Here is a 16469-nt window from a genome sequence, read left to right as displayed (position 1 = left end):
ACCGTTGTGTTTCAAAACAATGGTCATGAAAAACAGTTGTTAGATAAGGCTCTGAAAACTATGGCTAACAGGCAGGTTCGCATAATCTCTATGACACACTATTTGGTGCCAACGAAGGGCTAGCCTGTCCCAGCCACTGGGTCCTCTCTACATAAATCAGGAGTCAGAGGAAGCATCAGGCTTTGCTGAGGTAACCATTAAGCGAGTGGGCACAGAGACATGTGCACACATGCATAGAACGTTTTCTTCCTGGAAGGCACTTTGCATATCTCTAAAGAAGGAATGAGCCCATGTCCACATCTGGCTTCCTAGGTCCCCCAGGGGACACTGAACATGGAATGAAACATAGGGTACCCTTGAGAACCTGGGTAGCAGCTGCTGCTGTAGCTCCCAGCCAGCCAGGATGACCTCACCGGGACTTATGGAAAGAAGCCACAGCTTTGCAACTATCCTTGCACCAGGCACTCTTAAAAGGGTGCTCTTTTTGGAGCAAAAGCTCTGAAAGCCACGGTTCAGTCTATGGCATGAAGAACAACAAATGGCTGCTGGCTTCTGCTTGCCCAGGATTGGCTGCTATCTATCATCAAGGAGTAAGACTTCCTTTTGCCTCCTACCCTTCTCCCCAGCCTTTCTGAACTAGTTTTCCAACTTCAGGGTTGTTTCTACTCTTATGTTATACCCAATATTTTAGGTGGAGCCATGAATCTCAATAACCTTAAATTTTGCACAAATGGGTAAGGAGCAAAAAACATTATAGCAATTTCATAGAAAACTCATGCCTTTACAATATTTTTAAAGATATTTTCAATATACATTAGCAAAATAAAGTTGTTGGTATTTTAAAAGACTTTGAAAAGAAAGGCTACAAAATGAAATGTTTTAAGCCCTCTGAAAGCCTACCTTTCCTAATGCAAATGGCAGGTTAAGCAAGCAGTTGCCACATGGTTTAAAGTCTATTATGATAATTTGTGTTTTACTAACCTGAGTCAGAAGAGCTATTATGCAAATATTTCCATCTCAAATTAACAGTTTTTAGCAGGTGAGGCTAACCTGCACTTTGCACGGTACCTGATAGTAACCAGAGAGGGTCTAAACTGTGAAGGAGCCTGTCCACCCCCGCCCCAGCTGCTAGGCACAGATGTCCTGCATATTTACCAACGCTTGCTGTCTACATAAATAAAAAAGACAGCACAATTGCGGCCTCCTCTCAAACTCTTATGCTCCAGTTGCAAGCAGCAGCAAATGTGTTTCTAAATGCTGACTGTCCAACACTGACCTTTTTAGTATGTAAATAGGTTATCGCCCTCCGTGTAGTTCAGCCAACAGAATAAGGCTGCAGGTTCTGAAGGGAACTTCACATCTTCTTCAAAGCCAGCATGTTTACAAATGTGAATGTTCTTTAATGAAGTTGTCAGGTGGGACAAGGAGCATGTACAAAACAAGCCCTGAAAACCCAGGGTGGGAGGGTCACAGAGCAAGTCGGCAATCACAGGCACACAGAATCACTGAGGGCTTTGCTGGGAAACTGAGGGTTAAAGCTATGTACTCTTAGGGATTAAGACCTGAGCTAAAGCCAGGCTTTATTCTGGAAAAGAATCACTGCATCAATCAATCAGTAGTTTTTGCTGAAATAACATAGACTTAAAAGAAAAAAAATCACATATGTATCTCTAACCCATTCCCTTTGTAAATCAATTATGTATAGTGTCCAAAATATATAGGACTCCGAAAAGACACAGTTAATGGATCTGTGTTTTGGGGATAGAGAATATCAAGTGATGATAATCAGATTCCTATAATTCACAAATAAGTGCTGAAGGTGTGTGAAAAAGCCATTGTGCTCCCAAGCAATGAAATTTTCCACACCATAATTTTGGAAGCAAATTGCCTTGGCTGCTGAGGCATCCACTTGGAAATAAGCCTGAGGTGTGGTTGCCAGCACTTAACAGCACTGAGGTGCCTGAGCCCACTGCTGCTCCCAGTTCTGTGCTCTGGAAGCCTGGGGAATTCAGTCAGTACAAGTTGCAAGATGACCTTAGGGGGTTAGAACCCCCTAAAGTTGGGGGTTCTAGCTTTATACTACCTAGCTAGATCTGTCTTCTAAAGCTTTTGAATTCTGTCAATTGTGTCCTTATTAAATCAAACAATCTTTTAAAATGGAGGTGAAACCTAGGGTTCTCAAAGGATAAAGAGAACTTAGTGGGGAACAGGCCCTTTATGCCATGGGCAGCGGGGAAATATCTCAACCACCGGCCAGGCTGCAGACACCCAACCTGGTGTCAAGTTCTCTGTATCCGTTTACCTGCCACCTCAGGCTTTGGGGAATGCTTGCCAGTACTACTTACACGCTAAACATGAAAATCATTTTTATTACCATCAATTTTACTGTATCAAACCTTATACCATGAGATGGGAAGGGAAGCCTGAAATTTGAGGTTTCCTGCTCAGAAAGACCTGCTCCTGGCACCGCACTCCAGGGCCTCCTTGACTCCTGGAATCCTGAGTTAGGTTAGCGAGAGAGCCCCTGAGAGGGGAGTTTGGATAAGCAGTCTGCCATCTCTAAGGCAGGCCCGGAGGTGGCAATGCCCGCCAGCAGAACTGGCGGGAGGGGGAAAGAGACTGTGCAGCAGGGCTTACTGAGTGTGGTCCCAGCACACCGTGACCACTCAAATGGTAGATGCTACTCTAAATTCAACTGTAAGCTCCTAGAGGTCAGGATTGGTATTCTATGAAGGGAATTTGCATAATTAGAAATGAGTACAATGCAAGTCTAATTTTCCAATAGTAACAAAAGAGAATGCACCTTGGACAATGTTTCACAGTGCCTTCTTTGTATACTCTACTAGGTCTAATTTCTCCCAAAGCTGATGGTTTAGGGGTGAAATCTTCAGGTCTAGCTGAAAGAATGCTAGGACAGGCTTGCCTCAGAGGACTGTGCCACCAGAGGAAGGGGGAGGTCCACACCAGCTTGCTTGGTTGTGAATCCTGGTCCCTACACAGTTGCTGAGTGACCTCGGGTGAGATACTTAACTTGTATGTATCAAGGTTTTTCATCTTTAAAATGGGGTAATAATAATACTATACCTCAGTGAGTTGGGATTAGAACAGCTCCTCATCCATTATAAGTGTTCAGTCCATGTGAGATATTACATTACTGTTAAAAGCTATTGCAAATTATGACAATAGTGAATATGAGGACATATAACAGTTCCAAAGCTAGTGTGCCTAGAGTGGCCTCACATCTATGAAAGCTGAAATTCAGACAGAAACTCAGATTCTTCAGGGAAGTGTTCAGATATCACACTCAAGTGGTCCAGGAATGGCCGTGCTGTGGTCCACAAGATCATTTGCAGAAGCCCCAGTGGAAGGAAACGAGAGTGAGAACCCACAGTGTGCTGCCAACGCAAGGTGGCCCACTGCTTTCCCAGGCAAACGGGCGCTAGCGTGAGGCACCCACGAAACGCGGTTAAAACTCACTTAGCCTACCAGCTTTGAAATTCTGCAGCTCTTGACAGACTTTTAAAATATGGGATAATTTGCATTATTTTAAAATATGTGCATAAAAATTAGACTTTTGAAATTATCCACTTAAAATTTTACATATATTTTGATCAAATGTGAATACACTGATTTTAATTTTTATGAAGCCAGCACAGCTCATGTCCTATTAGATCTCACTAAATAGTTGGTAATACATTAAAGAACATAAGACTTTGATGAAGGGGTATACTGTCCCCAGAAACCACTCTCATGAAATCAGAAGGGTATTATTCTACTTTGGGGCACTTTAAGTAAGTAAGAGTCTTCTAGGCTAGAAAATGATGTCTACCCTGAACAGAGCACAGAAAGGTTTTTTTTTGGTTTTGTTTTGTTTTTTTTTTAACTGGGTGGCTTCTGTATTTTCTCCACTGGGCCCAGAATCCTAGCCTAGTATCCACCCAACACAGTTGGGGGATATGGGATACTTCTCTGATATGCTGCCTCATTGTAGCAATGATTCCTACCTAGTTCTCCTAAAAGTCAGACAAGGAAACTCAGCCTGCAGAAACAGTCCTCCCATTGGAGGTTTTAACATTTTAATTAATCAAAATGCCTTTTGCCCCAGAAAATGAAATGCATGTATAGTCCTGGCTTTGTCTCTAACACCAGTGGAGAGTGACAATACATGACTCTACCCGGACACTTCAAATGACTTTACCCATCCAGATAACAGATACGTGTAATACCTGTCACCTAAGTGATTTGCCATTTGTAGAATAGTTTGTTGGAAGAATTCTTTAGCTACATTTTTTTCTCTTATTGGGTATTTCTTTAGGCTCTTATGTCTTTTAAAAAAATATAATGAAGTGTTTAATGATTCCAGTCAAGGTGCTTGGAGATTTGGAGCCCTCTCAAGTTTCTGAGGCCAGGATCTTCAGCTCTGTGTCTAGTTCCAGGATTCAAGGAGGCCCCAGACTGTGGTGCCAGGAGACTTGGCCACAGGTCTGAGCCCATTCAGCGGCACTCAGAGAGGAGCAAATACATAGTTCCAGCTCCAAATATGTTGTCATTCCCTTTCTTGCAGAGGCAGTAACTTGCTGGAGTCCAGTTGACTCCCTGATATCAGTCTCAATGGTAAGACTGACCATTGCTTCTCTGCTTCTGCTCTTGAACATGGAACAGCCCAGCCAGGTGCAGACCACCTTCTCCAGATCCATGGGGACAGCCAGTCTGGGCCAACTGTGGGTGGCATGTGACTCAAGGTCTGCCTTTCAGGTGAAATGACTAAACAGATGGTGTACGGACCTGTCTGCTTCCTGATTCTACAGACTTAAAAAAAAATATCCAGCAACTAGAGGTCTGTAATTCACCTGGAAATAAATGAAAGTAGGTCTCTGATTTCCTCTCCGCCCCTTTCACTTGTCCTTTCTACTCCTGTACCACAAATCCTTTAAGGACATGTTTTTTTAAAGTATGGCTGTTGCTTAACAAAAATTCGCACAGCAAAACTAAAGCAAGCGAGTCATAAATGGGAACTAGAGATTTCATGACTGGTATTGAAGTTATTTTTAATCCCACTAAAAATGGAGACCCATTTCACAAGTAACATTCCTTTCAATGAAAGGGGTAACAAGTCTACCTGTTCTCAGCTCCAAAAATAAAGAAGGAAAAAAAAATTGCAGTAAGTCCTGATATCCAGTTATGTGATTTTTCTCACTGTACAGTCCCTGAGACAGTCACTGACTGACTTTCATCACTTTACCCATCACTTGCTGGGAAGTTACTCTGTTGTAGGTGCTGTGATCCAGTAGTGACTTCTGCTGGAGAAGCAAGGAAACGTTCAGACCAGGCTCTGCACTTGGCAAGGTTTTTTCTTCCCATGATCATCTGTTTTCAGGGTTGCCGTACTTAGTATTGTTGGAGTGTCATTTCTGTACTGCAACATCTTCTCTGGATTTTGATGGGTTTGAACTTGGTCTATTCTTATTTTCAATTTTTTTACCCCCTTAGTTGCTCAAAACAGAAGTAAAAGACAGTGAGTAGTGCAAACATGATCAGAAGACACCTTTCTATGACTCCATGGGAATGTCCTGCACATTCATTTAATTTAGGGCCAGCTCTCAGCACACTGCTAGTTCTTACATGCTAAGTCACACTATACCAAAACACATGGGGTGATTAGTTTGCTGTACTATGTCCTGTGTTCTCATAGCCTATTGCTTACTTTTTTTATATCCTCAGGTGAGGATATTTTTCTTTTTCATTGCTTTTAGAGAGAGAGGAAGGGAGAGAGAGGGGAAGAGAGAAACATCGATTGGCTGCCCTCTAGTATGTTTCATGGCCGGAAATTGAACTCATGATCTTTTGGTGCACAGGGGAAATGCTCCAACCAATGGAGCCATGCTGGCCAGGGCTCATAGATGTATTGTTTGGGATTCATATTTTATCTTTAGAGTGCTTTATGATTGTAGCTATTAATCATCCCTCATCACAAGACTGTTTCTGATTTTATACAAATGTGGATGATGAAGCAGAAAAAAGGCAGATTTTCTAGGAACTTCCCAGGGGGCTCGCAAGAGGATCACAAGTAGAATGAAGAACACTGAATATTCTAGATCTGTATACTGTCCAACACAGTAGCCATCAGCAACACATAGCTATGGAGCACTTGCAATGTGAATAGTGCAAATTAAGATGTGCTATAAATGTAAAATATGCCCTGGATTTTGATGGCTTGGTTAAAAAATGTAAAATGTTTCAATATTTTTTAAATTTGAATTATATGTTGAAATGATATGTTGGATATATTTGATTACATGAAATATCATTACAATTAATTTTACCTGTTTGTTTTTTATCATTTTAAATATTTCATACTCCATATGTGGTTGGTGACCTATTTCTATTGGGCAGTGTGGTCTGGAAGAGTGCTGGGCGCATGCCCTCTCTCAAGATCTGCCCTTGGTGTAGGGACGGGTGGGGTGGTTGGGTGGGGCTAACATGACTCTCGTTGAAGTAATGATGTGGCTCCGGTGGCACAGCCCCGCAACTTTAAGAGTGGGAGAAGACAGGAAGACCTTAGACCATGGACGGTCCATCGTGGTGGGCAAGTCCAGCTGGGGACAGGCTACTTGAGCTCTTGTTTCAGCTCCACAGTTCATTGGCCGAGAGGGCCAAGCAGTCTATTTGGCATACAGTTAATGTTCCATAAATGTCTGTGGAGTGAATGAACTGACTGACTGACTGACCGAATGTAACAGGAGAGTAGAAACTGTCTTTGATTTCTACAAACACAAAGAATGACTTTGAAAATTAGTTTGGGAACCATTCAGATTTAGAGCCACTTTCTCTGAAAGTGTCACTTCACACCCTCAAATCACTAAATCCTAGAGGGGTTTGTGACAACTCAGCTGTTTTCTTTCTTCACCAGGACTAGAGGACCAGGGAACGGAGTTAGGGAACAAGAAATTTGAAGTTTCTAGACTCCCTGTTGCCATTTTTCAAGCAGTCCTCTTTAATCATCAAGGAAAAGCCCAGCCTCCCTTGAGGTCCCGCCTTCCAGTCTTCACAGTGCATTTCCCCTTCTCAGGTACGGCCCTTCCTCCCCAGCCATGCACGCTCCCTCATTCAGCAAAGAAGGAATGACCCAGCTCATGGCTCCTGTGAACTCCAGGCTTTCCTTCCCTCCGGGTGATGTGTCTGCCACAGCTGTGGGTGCCTTTCCCTTTGGTTCTCCTCCTGCCTGCTGCTCACGGCTTTGTGTTTGAAGATCGAGAAGCCTCGCTCCTCATGGGCAGCATCTGGTCCCACAGTCTGCTGCTGGTCTTCTTGCCAGAGGAGCCTCTACTCACAGTTCCTACCCCCCTGCTAGAAACCAGACCGTTCCATTCCTACCCCTTCACGCCACTGTCCCCGCCCCCAGGAACACAGGCCTGCTCCTCTCTCTTTCAGGCTGCTTCCATCTCCCCTGCTCTCAGGGTGCTTCTCCACCTGCTCTGTGCCTGCTGGCTCATGGGACACAGCTTTCCTGGCTTTCCTCGCCTTGCTGCCTCCACTGAGTCCTTGATTTGACACTCAAGAGGCAGATATCCCCTGGTTTCATTTTAACAAAAATGCAGAATAATCTATATTAACTTTTGACATATTACTCATTCAATAAGACCGAATGTAGAATGTATTTTAATGTCTAAAGGGTAAACTTTTACTTTAATATCTGCTTACACAGCTTGAGACATCATTAATTAACTTTTGATTGAATACTAGAAACAACCACTCAGCATGTAATTTTTATCCTCCTCACAACAGTTTCTTCACTTGTAAAAGTGAAACCATAATTGAAGGCTAGACTCAACTTGACCAAGAACTGGAGTAGCTCTTCTCAAAGTGGGCGCTCCCTCCCTGGTTACTTCCTATCCTGACTCTTCATATGCATTAGAGGAAGACAAGCCAGGTTTGGATTGAAGTTCACAAAGAGAAAGGCCCTGCCATCCTTATCTATGTACCAATGATACAAATAAAAACACTACTGTGCATGAAGAAATAGTTTAATCATATGTTAATTCCAGCATTTGGGTGGTGGTACGGGATTGAAAGGAGCAATACATCTTTGAGCAAATGGATTTGGAAGCAAAGCCCTTGGAGTTGAGGGCAGTGTGTGGGCACCCAGTGCAGCCGGTGTAGAAGCCTGGGCAGTTCTACATGCTGGCTCTTAACTAGCTCAGCCATTAATGTAGAAGTTGGGAGGGGCAAGTGAACAAGTTATAAACCTTAAAATCTTACACAGCCTACCTCTGGGGAGCAGACACCATATTCTGTTTATCTTTGAACCCCTCACTCCCCACATAGCACCTGGTACACAAGAGGTGCTCAACAGCTGCTGGCTTACAAGTAACAGGGCAGGTATAAATCATGGAAGGGGGCAGAGGAATGTATCCCTTCTGACTGATGGAAGGCCTGAGGCTCCCCGCTATGCACGTGCCATAAGTGAACACCTCTCTGTACTTCACCTCCTTGTTCTCTACACTGCCCTGTTACCAACCACTGGGCACGCTCTTTGAGCCAGGAGTCTGTGGGTGCTCAATCTGATCAGAGAACCCCAAGACTCCACGGTTTCCTAGGCCCAGTGCGAGGCACAACCAGCCCAGGAGCACTCAATTACAGTGACAAGAGCTGCATCACACGGACACACGCAGCTGCCAGTACCCCAGGGGGCTTCAGAGAGCTCCACAGTGGTGGGCTGGGAACCAAGGGGACAATCATTTGCTAGGCGTCTCTTACTGTTTATAGTACCTACTCCACATGACCTCAGGAGAGGTGGTGCTATCAGCCCTCTTTTCCACATAATGCAGTGGTTTCAGAGACACTAAGTGACTTGGCAAAAGTCACTCAGGCAAGGGGAAGGGCTGGAGGCCGACCCCACAGGCCACCACACGGAGGGCATTCCTTTCCTCTGGTCCTTCGGGGGTGGCGGTGGGGCGGTCTTTTCCATCTCTGCTTTTGCACTTCTGTCTAAAGGGTTAGTGGCAGAATGACACATGGAGGTCGATGTTGTGTGACTCTTAATCACTCCAGCAAAGTCAGAGCTGCCTCTTCCTTAATAAGGAAAGCCTCCGCATTGCAATCTATGACCGCTCTATCGCCGGACAGGTCTTCGGAAGTATTGTCAGATATACCTCAAAATAAACCTGCTTCCAGGGATTCTACCTGGGGCCCATGTAGACCTGATCAAAGAAGCACTTCAAGCTCTGAAAAGAAAAGGGACCCTGCGCACAGCCCAAGTGGGCCAGCAGGGCCTGGGGACAGAGTGCTGCTGCTCATCCCTTCTTGTCTCTGGCACTGAAAGCTGCCTCCTTCCTGGCATGGAGCTCGGCAAAGATGCTGGCTCTGAGGCACTGCCTAGGGCTCTCCTCTAATGGAGGTGCTGATGTGTTCACAGAGTTAGAGAGATCAGCCTGCACCGTGGGGCACCCTGAGGTACAAGAGACTGATCTACGTGTCCTGGGAGCCAACTCGTTTTCACAGACTTGTGCGCCCCATCTGATCCAGAGGAGCTGTTCCCATTTGAATGTGGTCCCGGGGGGACTGTTCTGGCACAGGACAGCCCTGAAGGTCCCGTGAGTCCTACTCTGGGAGAGGCAGGACCTGGTGGGAGCTAGGCTGCCCCTCATGAATTAAAACTGAGCGCCCCGTTAGGTGCTTATCACATTGTTTACTGTGGTCCCTTCTTTTGTTAAAAATACTAAATTACACCAACACTCAAGAAAACTGACTCGATCTGGAGCTAAATAAAACATGCAATGATGCCTCTTTGTTACATCAATTCAAGTCTTGTCAGAAACTGGGTTCTAAGCCCACAAAACTTACTCTGTTCAGTCATCTGTTTTCTCCCCCAGCACAAACACCGCTAGGTGCCAATATGCACAAATAATGTGTATGGCCTTTTCCAGCTTATAGCATTAAAGAAAATAGAAAGCTTTTACTATTCTGAGGGTATATGTGTGTATGTGTTTAAAAAAGTAGAAAGGAAAAAAAATACTCCATACTTTTAAATGGCAGGGACAAGTACCTGGAGCAAATTAAAAACAAATTACTAAGCAGAGAGATAACGAAAGAATCAGCTCAGCCATTACACTATGGTTTCAACCTTCTTTTGGAAATCGGGAGTCTGGCTGATAGAAATAACTCTCACCTTAGCAAGACCTGTGTAGCCCTCTTCCTACGCAGGCCTACTCACTCCCTCTGCACCTTGGTCCTCTCTGCCACCCAGCCCTTTTCACACTTTTTGACACACTCCTTGATAGCCTGCCCTGAGCAATCTATTCTCTTCATTTAGCATGTGGGTTCTCTGCATAGTACAGAGCTGACTTCCCAGATCCTCTAAGCTTCGGATGCAGTCAGAGGTTGTTTCTTGAAGATACATATTAGCAAGGAGCCAAAAACATTGAATTAGTCTGAAGCAGGATCTCTGTTGCCTGAAATTCAATTAGAATTCTGAGTGGAGGCATGGAACTAGAGGGACCACAGACAGAGCCGCCCAGGAACCCGGCTGCATAAGCATGGAAAACGTCCAGCAGACAGCTCATGAGGATGCTTTTTGGAAATACAGACTGAAAAATAGGTGTGTGCAATTTTCAAAACTAACCAGAATAAATTAAAGCTCAGAAAAATTAAGTTTATGAATGTATCATATTTACAGTGTACATTTGATTCAAATGCTAATTTCACACATTCATGATACCTTGCAAAAATGACAGTTCAATTTCCATTTTTAATGAGCGCAAGAGATTGGATCAAGCTGTCAGACTTATCACACACATGCATAGAGGGGTAGGAATGGGGTGGTATATGAGATAGTATGATTTATCCTAGAATTAATTGACTATTGTTTCCCATTTATGTGAATATATCAAAAGATGCAGAATTTGGAAATTATATTTTTTATGAGTATTAGTATATGTAACTACTAAATAATTATTTCCAGGTAACTTGTAAGTAACCACTTCAAACCTACCATACCAGAAATGCAAGTAACAATCAAGGGGCACCCGAGGAAACAAGCTGAAGGCTGCATCGCCTTAGCAGAGACAATTTCCTGGGGTCTTTTACTTCTGCACAGAGATAATAATATGGAAAATTGATGGTATTTTGTTATGGGGGCCTCAATGTTCTCACATCAGAAGGAAACACACTCTGTTGTAAATTGAGGCCTTTATTTCCAACAGGAAGGGGACACCTTACTTATAATGGTATTGTAAGCCTCTTTCTCAAGTAAATGGTATTTGTATATAAACCTTGTTTTACACCTCTGTTGAAAATAACCACACTTGGAATCAGTACTCTTCTCTAAAAGCCTACTTTCCACCTGAAGATATTCTGGAAGTAGTGTCACTGAAGTGAGGTTGTGTTTTAAGGATTGAATGTTTAAAGACTTTGCAGTCATGAGATAACTGGATCACTGTTTATCAATGAGAGAAGTAAGGAGGTAATATTGCTACTTCGAACAACAACAAAACCCTGTTAATGATTAAGCCCTGATTATCAGCTATAAAAGGCAACCTGCTAATGTTTGTGCGTTTCTGTGAGTGGGTGGGGATTTAAAAATAACAGTGTTAGAGAAGAAGAGAATTGAAATGAAGCAGTGTTTGGAGAAGACGGCCTCAGGTAAGCTGTCACCACATTCTCAAAATCCTGTTTGTTTTAAGAGGTAATATTTAGAAACATTCTGCAGAGTTTCTAATAAACCATGTGAAGGAGAAAACATGGAGAACAAGATTGAACGGTGACAGAATACAATGGCAGTAATGGAAAGTGTGCCTGAAATAAATGAGAAACAGCTAGTGTCCGAGGCCAGATGACCCGCCTATTTTCCCAGTAATCTGTGCAGTTTCAGGGAATGAGACTGCCCTCATTTTCCAGTCTTCCTTAGGGCTGATAACCTCATACTGAATATTTCCAATTACACAGTGAGGCTGCATTGTGCCAACTTTTCTTCTAACCTGAAAATAAATAAGCTGAAATATTTTTAAGGCCATGTAAATTTATTAGAACATACTAGTGTAATTCTTTGGGGGAATGCAAAGAGAACTGATTATAGCTACATTCCCGAAGTACAATGGCTTTGCTGGATCCATTATTTAGCTACACCTGATTATAGAACACTCCCCACCAGACCTATTGTTATAACTTTTATATACCACTTAAAAATGGTTTCTCTTCAGTCATTTTCACAGCTTCCTCTTTTTAGTGGTTTCCACTGTTATGTAAAATAGAAGATGATGAGAGATGAATACAACTCCAAAGAAAATGTTACACATAATTATGCAACTGCAACAATACAAGAAATTCTTGATATTACTGAATATTTGGAAAAAAAAATGCTTTCCACAATATTTCAGAGGAAATTTCACTTCAGATTTTGAGCAGAAAAGAGAGACTTCTGAGTAGCCCTTTTACCTCTCATCTTAATTTATTATTCTATCAAAGGTAGCTATTGCTGCTTATGTTCCTATTTCTTTTTTTTGTTAAAAAACAAATTGACATACTAAAATAATTTGCTTTCAGAGTGAGTCTGAACTTTGTTTTTGAATTATTTTTGGACTTTGGCTTTCCTGAATCATGGCTAACAATCTAGGTATCTTGAGAAGAATTTTTCTCAGAGGACAAAATTGTAGGTATACATTACTGGTCAAAATCACATTGGTCAATTCCAGGTAGTGAAAAAGAAAACTGGTGGTTGAGCCTCAAAAACTGATTCCTTAATGACTAGGAAAACATTCTCAATTTTTCTTTTCTGGGAGCTTCAGATAACAGTACTTTGGGAGGGAGGAACAATTTAATGAAAGCTTTTACCTGCTGGCTGAAACTAAGCAGTCTATTTATAAACTGCTCTGAAATTTAAGTAAAAAACTCTTACCTACTAAAAGTTCAAATGAGACAGCAAGACAAACGAGTGCAGACACAAAGGGCTGGAACAGAAGTTCATAATGGAGTGAACCAAAGGCATTAATGTAAAAGACGATACTAGGGGAATCAGTGGGAATCCAGAAGATGGATCTTAGTTAAGGCTTACCTGAAACAGCCCTGGAGGAAGACAACACTGTAGGTGAAGAATGCATTACTAACTACTGGGTAAACTCTGCTCCTTCCATTCCGTTTAGTACTAAAGTTCAGCCCTCCTTCCTTTTGCCTTCCAAGCTGAGCCCATCCAACGAGTTTCAGCACTTACAATGTGCCAGGCACCATTTGAGCATTTTAGGTGAAGGAAATGAAAGAGAAAGTGAGAGAGGGAGACAAGGAGAGAGGGAGAAAAGGGGGAAAAGGGAAGGGGGGAGGGGGAGAGAGAGAGAGAGGAAAAAAAAGAGAGAGAGAATGAATTGAATTTGCCTAAGAAAGCTCATAGAAAGTGGCCAGGACTTACATTAGGCTTTCTGGTCTGTGCTCTTGACCACTACATTATGCTGCCTTCATTAAGGAACTTACAGGTATTTAAGTTATAAAGAATATTGTCAACACATAGGCAAAACATAGTCTGGATATGAAAGTTTAGGAAGATAACATGCTGACAGAGGTATTTCCCTACCTAGGAGGTAGGAGTCAGGCCTTGAGGTATGGTATCCATGGGGTGGAATTCAGAGGACATGAGACTAGGACGCAGAACAGGGAGAGCAAGTTATGGAGTAAAGGTTTGGGGCAAGAGGACGCTACAGGTGCACGCCAGGAGACAGGCTAATTCAGTGGACAGATGTGTAGTAGGGTCTGAGGGATGGATGGGGAGGGTCACAGAGGGACATAGTGTATGAGTGACTCTGAGGGTGCATCGCTGGGCCCAACCAGAACCAAGGGGTGCAATAATGTAGTCTTGGTTTAGGTATGCAATTAAGAGTGACCCGATCAATCCACAAAGACTGTACAGGTGAGGCAGCTAGGTCACCTGGGAATAAAAGAAGGTGCTGAGAGAGGCTGAAAGAGAGGCATGCCATTACTGGCCCATAGTCTTCTCCACTCAGACTACGGACCAGTAAATATATACCAATTAGGATACCTTTTACCTGTAAAGGCTTTTCTAGGTTGAGAAGTGCAGTTCACATCCTATGGTACTTGAGCTGCACAACAATCTTGTGAGATACTATTGTTCCCAATACGCCAGTTGCCTAGAAATTGTCAGATTTGTCAAGTCAAAGAGTACCTGACATCCGTCTCACTGCCTGTTCCATTAACTTAACACTGTTTTCTCACCTCTATGAGGTGTCCATGTCAGTGTTCACATGCAATGTCATCACATGAGGTAACATTGACTAAACCTAAAGGGAGGTTTCATCTCCCTGCCTTGCCTCTGGTAGCTAAGTTTTTTTCCCTTGCTTAAACTTAAATGTGTGCCCTTAAGAAAGATTTCAAAATAGGCATTGTTAAATTCTGCTAAAAGCAGAACAAAAAGCTCTATGCCAGAGAGCCTATCCTATACTGGGAAATGCCTGAGTGCGCTTTTGGCTGTTGTGACTCGCAATGGAGCATGGAGAGTACCTTGGACTTGGGCAACAGGCCTGGATCCAGATTCGGACTCCACTGCGCATTCACTATGTAAACTTCATCTAGATGTCAAACTTTTCAGAACCTCAGTTTATCAACTGGAAAATGGAGTTAGTAAACACAAGTTTGTTAAGGGAATTAATCACTTGTATGGGATAGCACTGTATAAATATTAGGAATTATCCGCCTCCCCCCTTTTTTTCCTACCTTCCCTCCCAAGCCAGAAAGTAGGGAGCTCCCAAATGAATGACCGAGAAGGTGTTTCCTCCTGTAAGTGGGCAGGTTGGACTGTCTGTTTATGACGCCTCTGAGATCTTGTGCTTTGCTGAGGCCTACAAGTCGGCTGTCAGGCTCCTGGTCATCACCCCTCGAGTCAGCCCTTACAGGGGAGCTGCCTCAGTGCTTCTAAAAGGCTCAGGATGGGGAAGGGTCTCAGTGGCCCTCATGTTGCTCCCTTCCTTCAGTCTTTCTTGACTTCCCTGGGGGAGAGAAAGGCTGCTATGAAGTGAGAAGCGGAATGAAGGGGGTCGGGAGAGCACTCTAAAATGGGTTTATTTCTCAAAAAGTAGAGTGAAAGTTAGGCCTTAACAAACTCACATTAATTTTAACACTTCACTGCCCTCCTTCATTTAAGCCCTGACTGTAGGTAAACCCCAGGAGTGTGGATATGTAATCAGAAATACTGTGTTACGGATTAGCAGTAAGTGAACATACTAACTAGAGGCAAGCTATATTTTAGGTCTTGCTATTTATGTCCATCTTTAGCATCGAACCAGAAGTGAAATCCCAAACCTCATCCTGGACATTGCTTCCAAATCCATCTTCCTGTCTACCTTTAATGGTGATTATAATAAATAACATTATTTCATGTATGTTTCTCAACATCTCCCTCACTCAGATTGCCTTTTGGTAAAATTTCACCCAACACAACAGAAATTACTAAAAGTAGATTAGTAGACAGGTGAGAAATAGCCAAGTAAACTGATAAACTAGGTCATTTAAATGTAATTATGCCAATATTTTCTCTGGCAAGAGATTGCCTGTTGGATTTGCATTCAGTTTCACTTTAGGACTTAATTCCTTGTTTAAAAAAAAAAACAAAACAAAACAGAAAATTTTCCATTAGCTGTATTTTACTTAGACCCAGATCCAAAGCCTAGCCAAGGCCTATTACAATATATAATTAACCATAATTACAGTAAAATATTAAACCACTGTAAGCTATTAGAAATAATGAAATTTCCTGCATAAAGTCATTACATGAATTATTCTGGTGATTGTCAGACCCCTAATCATCTGAATCTGCCCGAAACAGCAGAGATTTCACTTGCCAGAACACTGTAGTGCAGCGATTTTTCAATCAGTGCACCAAAGAATTTTTAAAACATGCAATACCTGACTAGTCAGGGACACTGACCTTTTTTCCCTTAGACTGTCAAATAAAAAAATGACAACAGCCAACAAAATAATAGCTGTCCAGTGTGAATGAATTAAAAGTACACCTATTTTTTTGGTCAGATAGGCAAAAATACAATTTTTGATGTGCCAGAGAGTTTTAGTAATTAATTTATGTGAGCCATGAGATGAAAGCGGTTGAAGATCACTGCTATAGCACATCAGCAAATCTGTGCGCCTGGGATGGGGAGTGGGTCCCATCGAAGCTGTGGCATTGGAGGAAGTTACCTTCTCATGATGTGCTTGCAGTAACAATTCTGTGTATAAACAGCTGAATTCCAACAGTAATAAACATTATTCTAAAGTAATTAAAGTATAAATAGAATTTTAGTATGTGTGATAATAAACAAGGCAATGAAAGCAATTCTACAATTGTTAGAAGAACTTTGTATAATGTATTCACAGTGCTTGCTGGTGTCTTCCAAATTTTTGTTTCTGTAATTGGGAATGTAAATTATATTTAGCTCAAAACAGTGTTTGAATTTAAATCTTTACAAAAACAATCTAGT

The 16469-nt window shown here is 42.5% G+C and overlaps 1 protein-coding gene across 2 annotated transcripts in view; it reads right to left on the bottom strand.

The window, feature by feature from the left end:
• L3MBTL4 (L3MBTL histone methyl-lysine binding protein 4) overlaps positions 1-16469 on the bottom strand; it is a 338998-nt gene that overhangs the window by 11823 nt on the left and 310706 nt on the right. The gene's annotated exons all lie outside the window — the stretch shown is intronic.

Source organism: Pteronotus mesoamericanus, unplaced genomic scaffold (assembly GCF_021234165.1).
Source record: "Pteronotus mesoamericanus isolate MK-2021 breed Mesoamerican mustached bat unplaced genomic scaffold, CSHL_Meso_final scaffold_118, whole genome shotgun sequence".
Taxonomy (NCBI): Eukaryota; Metazoa; Chordata; class Mammalia; order Chiroptera; family Mormoopidae; genus Pteronotus; species Pteronotus mesoamericanus.
The sequence above is the reverse complement of the archived record's forward strand: the minus strand, read 5'-3'. Positions and strand labels throughout refer to the sequence as shown.